Source organism: Mesoplodon bidens (assembly GCF_964165515.1).
Source record: "Mesoplodon bidens genome assembly, chromosome: 10".
Lineage (NCBI taxonomy): Eukaryota > Metazoa > Chordata > Mammalia > Artiodactyla > Ziphiidae > Mesoplodon > Mesoplodon bidens.
The window spans coordinates 32459410-32474463 of record NC_138172.1 but is presented as its reverse complement, the minus strand read 5'-3'; the positions used below and the strand labels follow the sequence as shown (position 1 = coordinate 32474463).

Sequence of the window (15054 nt, the reverse complement as noted above, 5' to 3'; positions counted from 1 at the left end):
TTCTGACACATGCTACAACATGGATGTACACTGAAGACACTATACTAAGTGAAGTAAGCCAGTCGCCAAAAATGACAAATACTGTCTTGCAAATACATACAATACAAATATTGATTCTATTTATATGAGGCATCTACAGTAGTGAATTCATAGAGATGGAAAATAGAATGGTGGTTACCAGGGTCTGGAGAGAGGGAGAAATGGAGAATTGTCATTTAATGGATATAGAGTTTCAATTCTGCAAGATGAAAAAGTTCAGGAGACTGTTGCACGACAATGTGAATATACTTAACACTACTGAATTGGACACTTCAAAATGGTTAGGATGGTAAGCTTTATGTTATATGTAGTTTATCACAATTTTTTTTTAAGAGAGAGAGCATGGGAGGCAAAGAATTGGAATCAGTAAGTCCAGACAATTCTTTCAAAAAGTTCTGCTCTAAACTGAAAAGAAATGGGGGTGTAACTGGAGGAAGAAGTGGGGTGGGTTTTTTTCTTAAGTTGGGAAAAATAACAGCATGTTTGTGTGCTGATGGGACAGATCCAGTGGACAGTGTTCTTGAATGTTTAAATTATTTTCAAAATAAAAAGCTATACTTTGGGGTGATGAAAACATTCTGGAATCGGATAGCTGTAATGGCTGCACAACCTTGTGAATATACTAAAAGCTACTACTATACTGTATACTTTAAAAGGGTTGATTTTATGCTATGTGAATAATATCTCGATTAAAAAATGATAAAATTAAAACTATAATAAATTTAATGTTGTCTGGGTACCATGTTCACACATACAGCCTGAATTCCCACCCAGACAGCCCCAAATACCAACAGTTCCTGTGGCCAGTGACCCAGAGGTCACCACAGCTGTGTGGTAGCTTGTGGTCCAGGAGAGGGGAGCAAAGTCTCTCAAGTTTAGGCTGAGACACAAATGTCCCATTAGCATATACAGCAATTCAGATAAATCTACTGAACAAGCACCCAGTAGCTGCAAATAAATGGCCCTGTTTACTTAGGGCCATGAATTCTCAGGCTTCTGATCTAAAAGTGAAATGTAAGAAAAATCCATTCAACTCAAAGCAAGAAAATCTGAGCTGCCCCCACCCCCAACTTATCTGCCAACCCATGCTGTCCCTCTGTAATTGCACAGGAGCCAGGGATGGCCTTATTTTGCAATTAGTTACGGGAGAGGGAGTTCTTTCTGAAATGTTCTCCCATTTGTAACAGTACCACACTCCTGCTTCCCACTGCCTTATTCATTTCTTCTGAACAACTTCAAACAGTATCTTATCTCCTGTGATACTTAATTTTAAACATCAACTCAGCTAGACTCTAAGGCCCAGATATTTGGTCAAACATTATTCAAGATGTTTCTGTGAAGGTAGAGGAATTTTTTAGATGAAATTAACATTTAAATCATAGACTCTGAGTAAAACAAGTTGCTCTTCATAATGTGGGTGGGCCTCATCCAATCAGTCGAAGGCCTTAACAGAACAAAGACTGACCTCCACTAGCAGGAAGGAATTCTGCCAGTAGGTGGCCCTGGGACTCAAACAGCAACTCTTCCCTGAGTCTCCAGCTTGCCAGCCTACTCTGCAGATTTTTAACTTGCCAAGCCTCTACAATCACATAGAAGAATCACCAATTATTCAAAATAAATATCTCTCTCTCTCTTCTTGCTCTCACTCTTGCTCACTCTCCCTCTGTATGTGATATATATATATATATATATATATATGTTTTATATGTACTATGTTTAACTCATTAGGATATTAAGTTATACCCTATTCCTTTGAACTTCTAACAGTACCCAGTTTCTGGGTTCAAGCCCAGCTCCACTACTCATTCACAGCGTGACCCTGGGCAAGTTACCTCTCTGTGCCTCAGTTTCTCCATACATAAAATGGGGATAATAATATTCCCTCCATGAGTTTGCTGTGAGAATTAAATGAGATAGTACATATAAAACACATAGCAGGGGGCTTCCCTGGTGGCACAGTGGTCGAGAGTCTACCTGCCGATGCAGGGGACATGGGTTCGTGCCCCGGTCCGAGAAGATCCCACATGCCGCGGAGCGGCTGGGCCCGTGAGCCATGGTCGCTGAGCCTGCGCGTCTGGAGCCTGTGCTCCGCAACGGGAGAGGCCACAACAGTGAGAGGCCCACGTACCGCAAAAAAAAAAAAAAAAAACACGCATAGTAGGGGCTTCCCTGGTGGCGCAGTGTTTAAGAATCCGCCTGCCAATGCAGGGGACACGGGTTCGAGCCCTGGTCGGGGAAGATCCCACAAGCCGCGGAGCAACTAAGCCCATGTGCCACAACTACTGAGCCCGAGAGCCTAGAGCCCGTGCTCCGCAACAAGAGAAGCCCACACACTGCAATGAAGAGTAGCTCCCGCTCGCCGCAACTAGAAGAAGCCAGCGGGCAGCAACGAAGACCCAATGCAGCCAAAAATAAAATAAATTTATTTAAAAATAAATAAATAAATAAAACACATAGTAAATTGTCTAGCACAGTGTTTTTCAAATAGTAGGTTTTTGACCCATTACTGAAATAAATTTAGTGGGTCTCACAACCATCACTTTTTTAAAAAGCATAAATTCATTAATGCTGAAAAGAATTATCAGAGGACACTAGACATACATAGGACACTGACATACATACATAAGTAGTGTCTCACCAAACTTCTTTTAGATATGTGTGCACGCACACACACACAACAGGTTACTGTCTAGATTTATTTCTTACAATGCGTCACATCAAAAACAAGAGTGAAAAGCCAGACTCCACCATATAATAAGTACTCAATAAAATTTGGTAGCATCATCGTTATTATCTCACTCTAAAAGGCAATATAACATTCTTTACTAGTATAACAAAAGAGAGCTGCTAATATTGGTATCAATTCTACACCTTGTTTCCTGCAGTGCTGTTTAAGAGTCAATCCAGCTCCCTAAGTTAACTCTCTCTCCTGGAAGGACTCAGGCAGTCATTTAAATATTTTCTGACTCACAATGCTGGCCAAGGATTAGTGAGCCCCTGCCCAGCCCAGAACATATGAAATATGAGCAATTTGTTAAGAAAATCACTTGACTCTGCAAGACTGCACAGGGCTTTTGTAAAATTAAAGCCAAGCTGGAGAGAAACAGTTTTTCCACCCCCCTGGGAGATGTGTCATAGAGAGAGGTTACACAAGGTCAGCTAAGCTGCACCTTCTGAGACTGGAACCTCACTCAGCTCTATAACACGCTTCCTTGTTTTGGGGTTGGGTTTTATCACTGTGTTTTTCCCCTAACTTTCCAGGTGCACATGCATGCACACACACCCCTCACTGAAGAATGGAAATGAAATCCCTATGAACTATTCTAACAGCTTAGGTAAAGGGAATCTGTTAAACCAAAGGAGTTTAGATTCTGAAGATCTCAAAATAATTCTATTGCATATAAGTTTTTCCCCCTCCAGAAATGAACTAAAAACTCAGCCCAAATTTTTTTGAAACAACAGTGGTAACTCCATCCCCCTCAACACACACACATACACACACACATGCATTAGCACTGTTTTGTTTAAAATGGACCTCCTCATCCCAGCTGAGAGTAAGCTGAGGTGTGAGTGGATGTGCAGTTTCCAACGGAGTTCCCAGGTTGTTCCTTAAATTCAGAAAACCAGATTCCTACTGATGCACATGTAGGTGCTTTGCTTTTTATTTCTTCTTCCATGAGAATACAATCTTGGACTTGTGCCAAAGCATTACATCTGGAACACATAAGTGCATGTAGGGGTGTAAACTAATCTTTTAATGTGTGATAGTATTCCTTTCTTATTTTTATTCCATTCTTCAAACTATGATTGGGTGGGGGACAAAAATTGCTTTAGCATCAAAACTCTCGCCTTAAGTGAAATCCTACCTCTTTGCCCAACAGATAAAACAAATTAAGATGCAGCCTCACTCCAATGCCCTCCCCACCACTCCCTGGTACCTCCAGGGCTGTGGGGGTCCCTAGTTCTCACCACACTTCTCAAGGCATGGAGTCAGGGGAATATGGGAGGATCTTCAGGAAGCGCCATCGTGCCCTCAGAGTAAAGGGAAGCCAGGTCTGCCATATGCTCAGTCAGTGCCAGATGCACTTCCATTCCACAAATTCAGGCATTAAATATTTTATCCAAGGTCTTCAGCCTTAGATTAAACACTACACTATATTGTGTCACTATCTTCAACAAGGAAAAGAGATGCTGATGTTCCTGGATTTTTGTCTGTACAGCTTGAAGGATGGGCCTCTGAGTGTCTCTTCAGAAAACGATGACTGGGGGAGCTGAGTGAGTGATGCACCCAGTAAAAGTATTTCAGGACTGGACTTAATATCATTGAGATGGCAAAACCTCCCACTGATCTACAGACTCAATACAACCTCTGTCAAATTCTTAGCTGCCTTTTTTGCAGAAATTGACAAGTTGATCCTAAAATTTATATGGGGACCCCAAATAGCCAAAACAATCATGGAAAAGGACAAAGTGGAAAGATTCGTATTTCTCAATTTCAAAACTTACCACAAGGGTATAGTAATCAAGATAGTAACAATGGTACTAGCACAAGGATAGACATACAGATCAATGGAATAGAAATGAGAATGCAGAACTAAACACATTTATGGCCTACTGATTTTTGACAAGGATGTCAAGACAATTCAATGGGAAGAATAGTCTTTTCAACAAACTGTGCAGGGTCAACAGGCTATCCGCATGCAAAAGAATTAAGCTGTACCGGTCTACCTCACACCACACCTAAAAATTATGTAGCAGGGCTTCCCTGGTGGCGCAGTGCTTGAGAGTCCGCCTGCCGATGCAGGGGACACAGGTTTGTGCCCCGGTCCGGGAGGATCCCACATGCCGCGGAGCGGCTGGGCCCGTGAGCCATGGCCGCTGAGCCTGCGCGTCCGGAGCCTGTGCTCCGCAACGGGAGAGGCCCGCATACCGCAAAAAAAAAAAAAAAAAAAAATTATGTATCAAAGACCTAAATGTAAGAGCTAAAACCATAAAATTCTTAGAAGAAAACTTAGGCATAAATCTTTATGATCTTGGATTAGGCAAAGGTTTCTTAAATATGACACCAAAAGCACAAGCAATACAAGAAAAATAGATAAACTGGCTTCATCAAAATTAAAACCTTGGGCTTCAAAGGACACCATCCAGAAAGTGAAAAGACAACCCACAGAATGGGAGAAAATGTTGAAAATTCATGTATCTGATATGGGACTGAATCTAGAATATATAAAGAACCCTTACAACTCAATAGTAAAAACACAACCCAATTTTTTAAATAGGCAAAAGATCTGAATAGACATTTCTCCAAAGAAGATATACAAATGGCTTATAAGCATATTAAAAGATATTTAATCAACACAATATTGAAGGAGAACAAAGTTGGAGGACTGAGGCTACCCAACATCAAGATTTACTATAAAGCTACAGTGATCAAAACAGTGCAGTACTGGCAAAAGAATAAACAAATAAATCAATGGAACAGAACAGAGAGCCCAGAAATAGACCCTCATAAATACAGTCAATTGATTTCTGACAAAGGAGCGAAGGCAATGCAATGGAACAAAGATCATCTTTTCAACAAACGGTGTTGAAACAATAGCACATCCACATACAAAAAAAGAAAAAAAAATCTAAACATAGACCTTACACCCTTCACAAAAATTAACTCAAAATGAATCACAGACCTAAATGTAAAATGCAAAAGTCTACAACACCCAGAAGATAACATAGCAGAAAACCTAGAATACCTTGTAATGGTGATGCCTTTTTAGATCCAACACCAAAAACACAATCCATGAAAGAAATAATTGATAACCTGGACTTCACAAAATTAAAAATTTCTGCTTTGCAATAGATAATACCAAGAGAAATAGAAGATAAGTCACAGAGTGGGAGAAAGCATTTGTGAAAGACACATGTGATAAAGGACTGTTACACAAAATATACAAAGAACTCCTAAAACTCAACAAGAAACAAACAACCTGAATCAAAAATGGCCCAGAGACCTTAACAGACACCTCACCAAAGAAGATATACACATGGCAAGTAAGCATATGAAAAGATGCTCCATATCATCATATGACAACAGGGAAACACAAATTAAAACAACAATGAGGATACCACTAAACACCTATGACAATGGCCAAAATACAAAACACTGACAACACCAAATGCTGACAAGCATGTGGAGCAACAGGTACTCTCATACACTGCTGGTAGGAATGGAAAATGGTACAGCCACTTTGGAAGACAGTTTGGTGGTTTCTTAAAAAACTAAGCACTCTCTCACCATATGATCCAACAATCACACTCCCTGGTATTTACCCAAAAGAGCTGAAAACTTGTGTCCACACAAAACTTCTGCAGGGCAGAAGTTGAGACACGGATGTAGAGAACAAACATATGGACACCAAGGGGGAAAAGTGGCAGGGGGGTGGGGATGGTGGTGGGATGAATTGGGAGATTGGGATTGACATGTATACACTGATGTGTATAAAATTGATGACTAATAAGAAACTGCTGTATAAAAAACAAAACTAATACTAAACTCTCTTGGGTTATTTGTACGGAAACATGTTAATATAAATGTTTCAAACATTACATAAAATTCCTAAAAATCTTATATGTTCTGGTATAATGTTATAAGTCATAATTCTAGTTATTACTTTAAAATGTATATCTCAAAAAAAACCTGCACATAGATGTTTACAGCAGCTTTATTCGTAATTTTCAAAACTTGGAAGCAACCAAGATGTCCTTCAGTAGGTGAATGGAAAAATAAACTGTGATATACCCAGACAATGGAATATCATTCAGTACTAAAAAATGTGTTATCAAGCCATGAAAAGACATGGGAAACCTTAACTGCATATTACTAAGCGAAAGAAACCAAAATGAGAAGCCTACACACTGTATGATTCTAACTACATGACATTCTGGAAAAGGCAAAACTGTGGAGACAATAAAAAGATCAGTGGTTATGGTGGAGGGTAGAGGAAGGTATGCACAGGTAGAGCACAGAGGATTTTTAGGGTAGTGAAATACTCTGTATGATATTATAATGAAGGATATATGTCATTGTACATTTATCCAAACCCATTGAGAGTAGAATACCAAGAGTGAGCCATTAGGTAAACTATAGTATTTAGATGATTATGATGTGCCAATGCAGGTTCATCCTTGGTGACAGATGTACCATTCTGGTGAGTGCTGTTGATAATGGTGGAGGCTATGCATGTGTGTGAGCAGGGAGTATAGGAGAAATCTCTGTACCTTCGTCTCACTTTTATTATAAACCCAAACTGCTCTAAAAAATAAAGTTAAAAAAAGATATTTAACACCACTAACCATTAGGGAAATGAAAACCCAAACCATGATGAGATACCATTTCACACGCACTAGAATGGCAATAACCAAAAAGATGGACAGTGACAAGTGCTGCTGAGGATGTGGAGTAATTGGAACCCTCATATACCACTGCTGGGATTGCAGAATGGTACAGCCACTACGGAAAACATTTGAGGCAGTTCCTCAAAATGTTAAACATGGAGTTACCATCTGACCTGCAATTCCACTGCTGGGTATGTACCCAAGAGAAATGAAAACCTATTTCCATACAAATTTGTACACTCTTCCCTGGGGAAGGGGAGAGCCAGGGCAGGTAAAAAGAAGACAGCATATGGACAGAGAAAGTGCTCTTGTACATATGGCTAAATGAAGAAAAAAAAAAAAGGCTGGAGAAGAATACATACAAAATGAGCAATTATGTTGGTTTTTAAAGATATACACGGGTACACACATCTGTACGTAAGAATGTAAGAGAAATACACAGCCAGCTGATCATAAATGTTTTTTCTGGATGCAAGCCTGGGATGAGGGAGGTGGAATTTCATTTTTTACTCTACAACTTCTGATTTGTTTGCATTTCCATGTGTTAAGAAATAATCAGAGTTACCTATGCAAAAAAAGCATTTCTTTTTCTAGCCAAAAGGGAAGGAAAGAGGGAAGAGGCCATTGGAGTGGGCAGTGCAGGAACCTGTGAAAGTGGACAAAAGCGAAAGAGCATTCCAAGTAGTGGGAACAGCAGCAGCAAAGATTTGAAAGTGGAAAAGCTTCTGGGGTATTTGGGGGATGTCAGGTTCAGCTTTGGTACAGGAGCCAGAGGGTGACTTGGGATGTGGTGTGGTAAAGATGAGTAGGAACGATGAGTTGAAGCAGCCAAGTTCCAAGGTGTCATATGCCCCTCAGGGACGGAGGGCTATGGGGACATGGGGTGGCCACTGTAGGCTGGGGAGACTGCTGGGAGAGGATGTGGGGGGCTGTGGTTGGGCAAGAGGTCTCGGCAGTGGTTCAACCTGGCCTCTGTCTCACCATAAACTGACCCCCAACTCCATTATCCAGATTTGGCTCCTAATAAGATCATCTCCAAAAAGAATAACACCCACGCCAGTGAAACCCCCAAATCTGAATGAAGAACTTCCAATGTGTCTGAGCACACCTCTCTTATTAGGAGCACAAAGCAGTGATGGAGTGACCTGGGTCAATCCTTAGTCACCAGATGACACCCCTGGCCAGCCCCTCCCGCATGCAGGCTGTGACGGGGGTAAGCACTTTGCAAATATCTTCTCATTTCATCCTCAGAGCAGACCTGTGAGGTACAGGCAAGCACTACCCCCCTTTACAGATGAGCAAACAGGCTTGGAGAGGTTAGGCACCTTGTCCAAGGTCACTCCACTGAAAATGCTGGGGTGGAGACTGGAACACAGGACCCCAAATGCCATCTCTACAATTTCTATTTGCCTCAAAGCCAGTCAGTGTGCTGCTCCAGCTTCCAGGAAATATTACTGAGCTCAGAACTGGAGATGAATTCCGGGCTTGGGGTTCTATTGGCAGGAACAGCAAATCCAGATCCATAAATTTACCATATGCTGGCTGGAAGTGGAGGTGAGGTGTTGGGACAAGGAACCAAGTTGAACTGTTAAATAACTAGCTTGGTCTTTAGCTGGCTGAGCCAGGAAAGACACCAAGCTGCCTCCTCTATCCTCCAACTCTGGCCACGGGCCCCAGCCTCTCTTTCTGGAGCATTCTGGTTTTGACTTGGGCCCCATGTCTAGTTCTGCCCTGACTTTTGGTCCACCTTGGAAAAGTCAGGAGACACCTGGGAAATGAAGGCAATGACCTCCTCCAGCCTTGTTGTTCCATGGCCACCAGAAACCCTGGGGCATCTACCTAACATCGCAACAAACCCTCACTGAGCCAGGGACTGAGCATTTGGCCAGGAGCAGCCTTTGTCTCCCAGATCTGACATTCCACAGGGATGTGCACAAAAGAGAGGCCTATCTAAGATATTTAAAACACCCATCTTGGGACTTCCCAAGCACCTAAGAATATGCCTGCCAATGCAGGGGACACGGGTTCGATCCCTGGTCCGGGAAGATCCCACATGCCGCAGAGCAACAAAGCCTGTGCGCCGCAACTACTGAGCCTGCGCTCTAGAGCCCACGAGCCACAACTACTGAGCCTGTGAGCCACAACTACTGAAGCCCACAAGCCTAGAGCCCGTGCTCCACAACAAGAGAAGCCACCACAATGAGAAGCCTGCACACCGCAATGAAGAGTATCCCCCGCTCACCGCAACTAGACAAAGCCCGCGTGCAGCAACGAAGACCCAACGTAGCCAAAAATTAATTAATTAATTAATTAAAAATAAATAAAACACCCATCTTTCTTTAAATCACTGAATAAATCTTCAGGGAAGATCCTCCTCACCTTCACCTCTCCCAATACAACTGACAAGAGGCCCAAGAAAACAAGCAGTTGGCAAGTTATTCATCACTCCACACCACAACTGGGTGTGAAAAATGGGTTCCGAAAAATGGGTTCACTAAGAGGGTCCGTGCCACAGGACAGTTGCAGAGATAATATGAAGATATTGGTGCTGAGCTCAGCAGCCCAAGGCACAGCCATTCAGATCAACTGTCATTTACTGAAGGCTGCTATGTCAGTTCCTTTTCCACAGTATATTCCAACACACACACACACACACACACACACACACACACACACACACACTCTCTCTCTCTCTCCCTCTCTCTCTCTCTCTCTCTCTCTCTCTCTCTGCTATAACCAATGAGAATCTTGCATCAAGCCCCCTAGGCTCATGCTCAGTTGTCAAGGCAGCAATTTCAGAAACATCATCACTCCAGGTCCCACCCTCTAGAAAGGAAGGCATGAGCATTCTGGTCAACTAGGAGAGCACAAAATGCTGAGCTCTTCCTCCAGTCACCTGCTAGGATTTGGGGAGAAGGTGGGGGAGCTTCTGCCCACACGGCTCACTTCCCCTCTCCCTTCACCAGGGAGACAGACCATGTCCAGGGCTCAAGAGCTGACTGGCCACACCAGGGGCTTGACCACAACCTTGGGTTCTATATGCATAGAATGGTCTTCCCTAAGACACCCACATGGCTGCTCCCTCTTTCAACTGGGTTTCTGCTCAAATGTTGCTTCCTCAGAGAGACCTTCCCTAACCTAAACCAACCCTGCCCCCATTCCAGCCACTCTGGATCCCCTTACCCAGCTTCATCTCCTTCATCACACTGATCACACTCCCTCACATTACATTATAGGTCTAGTTGTCTACTGTCCATCTCCATCACTGGGATGTGAACTCCTAAAGGCAGGAGCACTGTTGGTTTCCTTGACTGCTGTGTGGCCAGGCCAGAGCCCTCCCTCCGTAAGTGGTTCTTGAATACATGAAGTAAACGAGCTGAGCTAAGTGGCTAAGGCACATGAAAAAAGCAAAGCTTGCCACCAAACCTCTCCACAGTGGACCCAGCCCTACTCCCCACACTGGTGACCTCCCACGCAGAAACTGACTCAATAAGTTAGAATCATATATAAAAACATTTCATTTTCACTCAAGTTTCAACTTGTATATGTGAGGTGATATGAATCAGGCAATATTTATACAAACCATGAAGATAATGGGTCCAAGGATGAATAATTTTTTTTTTTGGCCGCATTTTGTGGCATGTGGGATCCTAGTTTGGACTGCTGGGGAAGTCCACCAAGGATTAATTTTTTAAAAATATATATAGGGCCACAATTAATAAACCGATTAAGGAATGAATTGAAAAAATCCAGGGAAAGAACAAAAGAGTGAAAGAAACAGAGCTCCACACCCCATCACCACCCACCCCTGCTGCCCAATGAGTTACAGGAGCCTGAACAATACAGATCTTGGCCTCGAAAGTTTCTAAACTACTGCAGTTTTCTTTGATGCCTCTTTGCCTCAGGCCCCCTCAGATGACATATGACTCAGTAGCACACTGAGTTCTGGTCAGGGGCTCAGGAACCTTGGTGATGGCAGAGAAGTAAAGGCAGCTTTCTGGGACGGATGGTGATGGATGAAAGGATCAGGATGCAACGTAGACCAGAAAAACTGGAGCAGTAGCATGCAGGAGTCTGGAGGCCACATCTCATCCTCATAAGAGGGGGTACGGGGACTATATCTGGTTCTCTGCACACCACATCTTTCCTCCACAAGAATGGGCTCTCTCTGGAGGCAATGAGTTCCCTGTCACTGGAGGATTCAAGCCCAGGTTAAGCAATAACTAGGAAGAGGTGTTGTGGAGGTGGTTTAAACTGCAGGTTAAACTATGTGACCTCAAAGGTCACTGTAGCCTGGTGTTCCTGACTAATGGCCAGTTCCTTTGCATTTCACTACCCTTAAACCTCTCCAGACTCGCCTTGCTTCTCTCAGCAGATACTCATTCATTCGGTCACTCAGGGACATCTATTGAGCACCTACTGTTGCTAGGGGCCAGAGCTGAGCAGTGACCAGGGCAACATGTCTACCCTCTTGGATTCTACATTCTTCTGGGTGAAGACAATAAACCCATAAACAGACACGTGAGTAAGACCATTTCAGGTAAGCACCATGAGTAAAATACAATGGGGGAATGTGACAGAAACTGCGGGGCTGCTTTGGACTGAGTGGTCAGGGGAACCTTCTCTACAGAGGAGACATCTGAGCTATAGGGCAAGAAAGTGCCAGACATGAAAATAAGTGGTGGAACAGTGGGCACAGCAGAAGGAAGAGCACGTGCAAAGGCCCTAAGAAGTCTCCTGACACATTGAGTTCAAATTCTCATGAACTGCATCCCATCCTAAAGGTCCCACCATAGGCCAACAGTCCCTAACCCCACCGCCTGCCTTCTTTTCCCAAATGACTTCTTTATCAGATTTTCTCAAGTCAAGGCAGACCTGAATTTTCCACTGGAAGGTGTGCTCTGAGCAAGGGCACAAAGGAACATGTGTGCACCTCCACCTACAGGGGCAGAGGTAATGTTGACACCTTGACTCCATATAAACTTGGGCCTGCCCTGTATAGGGAGCAAGAACTTGCATCTTCCCACCAGCGGTTCAGGGTCCACATTTGTGGGGTGCGGGCCTTTTGCAGACTATGATGAAAAGAAAACCCTCTGGAAAAATGTACACCTGTGCTCCAAGCATCTCACGTATATTTCAGAAGAGCCGCAGGTTCAGAATGCCTGTCTGTGGTTACCACTGCCAGAAGAAAAAAATAAACTGGTGTGGCCCAGAGACACTCCACTGATGGAAGGGACAATCTGTTAGAGGTGACTAAATGGAAGGGAGGAGACAAGATCAGGCCCTCGTACCCCTAAATAAACTCCCACATTCTCAGAGATTAGAGGATGTCAGCCTGTCAGGGGGACCAAGGCCTGAAGGAATTCTGGTGAAACCTTATCCACTCCACCCCAGCGAGGGAAACATCCAATAACACCCCAGAGCCTCCAGAGAAGGTCTAAGACCCCATTTTCCAGGAGTGTCCTTGACAAAGGTCATCTCTAATTTCACATTCTGAGGTACATTTTGCACAAGGCTGGTTAACCATAAGAAGTGTTACTACAAAGTCCAAGCATTTCTAGGCTGAAGGGGACACCGAGGCTACTGTGTAAATAATTCAGGTCATTAGCAGGGGAAGGGGAAGTGCGCTCACCTACCTACTCACTGGGGAGCCCCATCCTCACTGGGGAGCCCCATTAGACGTCAACCAAAATAATAACAAGAAGAACAGCTAACCAAGGTAGAATTTACCTTGTACCAGGCACTACATTAAAACTTTAATCTTATACAACCCTTTAAGGTTTGTACTATTATCATCTCCACTTTACAGGTGGGGAAATTGAGACACGGACAGGTGAAGTAACTTGCCCAAGACTACACAGCTAAGGCGCAGACATAGCAAAACTCCTCTTCCACACCCCAGGGTAGAAAGTGGTAACACCTGGGTAGTGTTTCTGCTCGTTCATCCACGACAGCTAACAACTACTCTTTGGCAGTTCTCACACCCTCCCCCAGTGCTGGAGGCAAGCCGGCTTCAGGCATGAAATGGAGCAAAAGCCCTCTAGGAACAAGCCGCTCTGTTTCAGAAACGTTCAAGCCCATGATGAGGCCGCTGATAGTGCAAGCGCGGCTCTTCCCCGTGGCAAAGCCCCAGGGAACCCGACCTGGTAGAAACTACCACGTTCAGAAAACACTCACCGGTCTTTGACTACGAGGGACCGAAGTTCACGTTAACCCCTTGGTGTCCGCCTCCCCCGCCTCTATCTCGGGATCCTCTGGCCGCGCAGTTTTAAAGACGCAGCCGCGAGCACTACGGCTCGGGTGGGCCAGAAACCGCGGCCACCGCCCCAGGCGCCCAAAGCCGGTGTCCCAGCCGCGAAATGACCGCAGCCCTCCGAGCCCCGACCAGCAGCGCCCGAAGGGAAGCCACCCCGCGGAAAAGCGGCTGCGCCCCAGGACAGGTGGCACCTCGGGAACTTTCGCCCAAGAGTTACCAGAGGACCTAAGTTAGGGTCTCCGGCGCGAGCGGCAGCCGCTCCGGGCTGGTGGTGGCACCGCCTACCTAAGCCGCTCTCAGGTGCCCGGAGCCAGAGAGCGCACGTCGCCCGCTGCGGGCACAGGGATGGAGCGGGGACGACTTGGAGGTGGGGGTGGGGTCCCGCTCCGGCATGGTGGGTGAAGGTGGAGAGGAGCCGAGGAAAGTGTCCCGCTCCGAAGGTCTAGCAGAGCAGTGGGGCTCCAGGCCAGCGGCCCACACTCACCTCGGCGCCCAGCACGGGCTCGACCGGCGGGGCTGCAGAGCGCACCGCAGCTACGATGGTGGCAGCGGAGGCTACGGGGGCGGTTCCCCGGGGCGGGGCGAGGCCGGGGGCGGAGAGGCCGAACCGGCCACGTGGGCGGGAGGCGGGCCGGGGACCCCAGCGGGCGCCCCAGCCCGGTGGCGGGGTACCCGGACGCAGTCAGGCTAGGCCGCTGCTCAGCACTCCCTTCCCCGTGTCCTGCCGGCGTCCCGCGGAAGGCTAGGAAGGGAGGAGGGGAGATCAGGTCCCCGGGACAGCCCCCAACGCCTAGTTCGGAGAGAATTTACCGGGTCGGGGAAAGGGTGCACAGCCCAACCTCCCGCTCCCGCTTCCCCCGGGGTGACTCGCGGGACCGGTATCCGAGCGGGAGGAGACCGTGGCGACCCCCCAGGGGCTGCCCTGCCGGGCGAGCCGGAGCCTGCGCTAGGAGCCCCAGCCCCGCCTACCAGGCTGACCTTGGGCGTGTCGAGTCTTGCCCAAGCCTCACTTTCCTCGACTGTGGGGGTGAGATTGAGGACGAATCCCCGCGCGCCCAGCAGGTTCTCAGGAAACGCTAGCTTGTGGGCAGACGCTGAGCTTGAAAAGATAGCAGCCAGCTGTGGCCTGGGTCTTCCGTGCTGAAATAAACATGGCAATCTAAATACTAAAAGTATTTTCTGTATTCATTCATTCTTTCATTCAACAGGTAACTCCTACAGTTCTCAGAACCCCATAAAATCAGGAATAAAAAATACCCTGCACATTAGTTATGGGCTTTTATGAAAGTATAAACCGTCATCATAAAAATAAAAAATTCATCAATTGTTTTCATGTGCCAGGCGTGCATTTTAGGTGCTTGATCTACTTT

The 15054-nt window shown here is 45.5% G+C and overlaps 1 protein-coding gene across 1 annotated transcript in view; it reads right to left on the bottom strand.

Moving 5' to 3' along the window:
- ARHGEF3 (Rho guanine nucleotide exchange factor 3) overlaps positions 1–14251 on the bottom strand; it is a 327189-nt gene extending 312938 nt beyond the window's left edge. Inside the window, exon 1 of the mRNA XM_081245232.1 lies at positions 14169–14251. The gene's annotated coding sequence lies outside the window, so the exon portion shown is untranslated. The remainder of the gene's footprint in view (positions 1–14168) is intronic.
- Between the last annotated feature and the right edge of the window lie 803 nt (positions 14252–15054).